Source organism: Rattus norvegicus, chromosome 4, assembly GCF_036323735.1.
Source record: "Rattus norvegicus strain BN/NHsdMcwi chromosome 4, GRCr8, whole genome shotgun sequence".
NCBI classification, from domain to species: Eukaryota; Metazoa; Chordata; class Mammalia; order Rodentia; family Muridae; genus Rattus; species Rattus norvegicus.
Genome location: NC_086022.1, coordinates 1,616,586 through 1,620,958, shown reverse-complemented (window position 1 = coordinate 1,620,958; position 4,373 = coordinate 1,616,586). Strand labels below are relative to the sequence as shown.

At 41.2% G+C, this 4,373-nt stretch overlaps 1 pseudogene; it reads right to left on the bottom strand.

The window, feature by feature from the left end:
* Window positions 1-3,211: 3,211 nt before the first annotated feature.
* Uba52-ps14 (ubiquitin A-52 residue ribosomal protein fusion product 1, pseudogene 14) lies at window positions 3,212-4,118 on the bottom strand (annotated as a pseudogene).
* Between the last annotated feature and the right edge of the window lie 255 nt (window positions 4,119-4,373).

Below are 4,373 nucleotides of genomic sequence, written 5' to 3'. Positions count from 1 at the left end.
TGTAGCTGTCTTCAAACAAATCAGGATAGGGCATCAGATCCCATTACAGATGGTTGTGAGCCACCATGTGGTTGTTGGGAATTGAACTCAGGACCTCTTATCCACTGAGCTATCTCTCCTGCCCAGGTCCATGTCTCTTAGGGTATGTGCAATATTAGCACTCTTTAGTCCTTACTATAGTTCCTTGTTATATAGACATAAGGTAGAGCTACATTTTCATTACTGTATTAATTGTACTATTGTTGTCTCTGTGATGACTGAATCTAACTATTTTATTTATTCGTTGAGTTAAAGTTAAGTACTAATCAATCAAGATATTTGCTTAACGAGTGCAGATCATACTGTATATAATTACAAGTTTTGCTTGTAGAGTGTTACTTCAGATTGGATCCTGGTCTAGCTTTTAGAGTTAGCCTATAGAAAATGCAAAAATTCCAGCTATACCTCTCTTGGGCATATACCCAAAAGATGCCTCAACATATAAAAGAGACACGTGCTCCACTATGTTCATCGCAGCCTTATTTATAATAGCCAGAAAATGGAAAGAACCCAGATGCCCTTCAACAGAGGAATGGATACAGAAAATGTGGTACATCTACACAATGGAATATTACTCAGCTATCAAAAACAACGAGTTTATGAAATTCGTAGGCAAATGGTTGGAACTGGAAAATATCATCCTGAGTGAGCTAACCCAATCACAGAAAGACATACATGGTATGCACTCATTGATAAGTGGCTATTAGCCCAAATGCTTGAATTACCCTAGATCCCTAGAACAAACGAAACTCAAGACGGATGATCAAAATGTGAATGCTTCACTCCTTCTTTAAATGAGGAAAAAGAATACTCTTGGCAGGGAAGGGAGAGGCAAAGATTAAACAGAGACTGAAGGAACACCCATTCAGAGCCTGCCCCACATGTGGCCCATACATATACAGCCACCCAATTAGACAAGATGGATGAAGCAAAGAAGTGCAGACCGACAGGAGCCGGATGTAGATCGCTCCTGAGAGACACAGCCAGAATACAGCAAATATAGAGGCGAATGCCAGCAGCAAACCACTGAACTGAGAATAGGTCCCCTATTGAAGGAATCAGAGAAAGAACTGGAAGAGCTTGAAGGGGCTCGAGACTCCAAAAGTACAACAATGCCAAGCAACCAGAGCTTCCAGGGACTAAGCCACTACCTAAAGACTATACATGGACTGACCCTGGACTCTGACCCCATAGGTAGCAATGAATATCCTAGTAAGAGCACCAGTGGAAGGGGAAGCCCTGGGTCCTGCTAAGACTGAACCCCCAGTGAACTAGTCTATGGGGGGAGGGCGGCAATGGTGGGAGGGTTGGGAGGGGAACACCCATAAGGAAGGGGAGGGGGAGGGGGATGTTTGCCCGGAAACCGGGAAAGGGAATAACACTCGAAATGTATATAAGAAATACTCAAGTTATTAAAAAAAAAAAATCAAAAAAAAAAAAAAAGAAAATGCAAAAATTTTCTTCAACATACCTTGGCAAATTTAATTTCTAAGACTTTGGTCATATATACTCTGAGAAGCGAAGAATGTTAAAAACAAAATCACTGCTTCTTATATTCACTACTTAAGAAACTCCTCAATTCTCTATAGCACCTTATGTGGGAAAAAACCAAGCAGGAAAAGAGTGCAGTGGTACTATTTTAATTCTTATATTTGGTCTGAAGTTTCTCTTATCTTTGTTTCCTTCTGGTGTTTGTTTTAGGACATTAAGGTCCTTTCAGATTCTTTCACTAGTAGGGAGGGGCTGACTGTACAAAGACCCTTGGCTTTTGTGTTTTGAGCCCTTTAGGGTCCTGTATAGCCTTCAGCCTGTGTATTGATCTTACACAGCCTGTAGTGTAAGCAGTTGAGAGAGCTGGTCTTGCTACCTGTGTCCTGTGCCCTGTTTAGAAGTGGAGGGATGTTGGAAATCAAAGTGTGCATGGGAAGGTTGACTTGGGAGAGAGATGCCTAGATCAGCCCATTGTTATCTGTGAGAAAGCTTTGGAAAGATACCTGCTGTGTTTTCAGTTGCTAATTTTCAGTTGTGAAGGTCTCATCTCAGGCAATCTTGACTTCCTGTCCTTTTTTTTCTCTCACACTCAGGGAACCCCAACTATGTTGTGGCATTGGCGCCACCTTGTGTCCCAGCTCAGGACTGTTGTTCTACCTCTGGTTGCCTAGGTTTGCTTGGGGCTTGGGCAGGGAGCCTCTCAGTTAGCTCTCTGTACACCCTTTAGATTCATGCTTAATTTCCACCCTGAAGCAGCTTTAGAGTGAAGCCCTAGTTGTTAATAATGAGTGGATGGGGGTGGATTTCCGTATCGGGTTACTTCGGTTCTAAGCCAGACATGGGTTTGTCAATTTGTTACTAAAATTTCCAACCCTAATAGCCCATGTAAAAGACACACAATCTAAATATTTTAATTATAAGTTATATGCCTACATTGGGCTTATCTAATACAATACTAACATATTTCCCAATTCTAAGACTCCTTATTATTTCTGGTTGCTCCCAGCCACATGATTCTGGTGCATAGTGGCTTCCTTCTCTCCTCTTCCTTCATTCTTTTTCTCCTTCTACCTGCCACCCCCTCCTGAGCCTCCAGTCCCACCTTTCCTATTCAGTACCCAATCATAGGCTCTAACCTTTTATTGACCTATTAAAGTGGAGAGAAGGTTCACATAGCATCACCTAAGTACATGATGCTCTGCTTGTGGGGTGGGGGCAACCCCTCTTGAGGAACCAATATGAACAATAATATACAAGCAGCATCAAGCCAAACCACTACAGTTTACTCGTAAGATCTCAGTTTTTAGTACAAAATCCAATAATGTTAGTTGTTTAAATGTGTTTCTTACCATATTTCTTACACAGCTGTTTTCCAAATGTGGGTTTGTCTGGTGTTCTATACCAGCGTAGAGTATTCATAGTTAACAGTGTATTTTCTTGCCACCAATACATGAATTTTTGTTGGATATGCTAAAGAGTCATAATGGTTTTACAAAGAAAAGCTAATTGTCAGAATTTTGTTTTGTTTTACAGTCAGGGTTTTCTGTATAGCCCTGGCTGTCCTGGAACTCACCTTGTAGACCAGGCTGCCTTCAGACTTACAGAGATGTGCCTGCCCTCTGTCTCTTAATGCTAGGGTTTAAGTCCTGTGCCCAGCTTGATATTTTTATTTGTCATTCTCTTTCTCCCTCTCTCTCTCTCTCTCCCTCTCTCTCTCTCTCTCTCTTTTTTGCCCCTGTCAATGGATTTTATTTGGTCACAGGGTCACAGGCCAGGTATGGCCCCAGTCTTATTTGACCTTCTTCTTTGGGGCTCAGGTTGTTGGAGTGGCCGAACTTCTTGTAGCAGTTGACTACACTGTGTGCAGGCATGAGTAGCACTTGTGGCAGATCATCTTGTCACAATTGTAATTCTGGACAAGGTGACAAAGGGATGACTCAATGATGCCACTGTGCAGACACAGCACCAGGTGCAAGGTGGACTCTTTCTGGATGTTGTAGTTGGACAGAGTGTGGCCATCCTCCAAATGTTTGCCAGCAAATATCAGCTCTGCTGGTCGGTGGGATGCCTTCCTTGTCTTGGATCATTATTGATGGTGTCACTGGGCTCAATCTCAAGAGTAATGGTCTTGCCCATTAGGGTCTTCATGAAGATCTGCATGTTGGTATCTGCTACTTGGCCACCTTGTTGAAGAGAAAGAGTGGTTTGGGGTTTTTGGGGTTTTTTGTTTGTTTGTTTTCTTTTTTCCTTTTAATACTCAGATCATTTTGTTGACTTCTCGGTGTTTCTTGAGGGCTGGTATAACTTGCATTTAAAATATATTTACCTGGATCTTCACTGCTTGCTCTCTCCTTTATCTTACCAGGCAGGTGTCCTTTTTATGGGACTGAATAGACTTTTTTTAAATTGTCTCCAGTCTGTGTTCTTCTTTCACTGCCCTTTTATGAGTCAGTTTTTCACAGAATTGGCTGTCACAGTGCACGAAAAATTCACCCAGAGTTTGAGACAAGGAGAAATGGGTGGCAGTTTTAGGACCTGTACTATCATATTTTGGATCACCAGGGGGATTATTAGAAGTAATATTATTATAACGTAGTGTTATCCTAATAGTTGGGTTATAATAATTCTTATTAACAATCTCTGGTTATTCTAAGTCAGTAATTTTCCTTATTAGATAATATTTACTTTCATCTCTATAAATATAACAGTCATGCGGCAGAACTAGTAACAGCTAATGGTGAAAGAACAATTCCTTGTGTATATAGACTTTGTTTTTTTGTGAACTACTTTTTGAAATATGTCGAATTATAACAGCAGTATTGTTGGTATCAGGAATTGCCTTG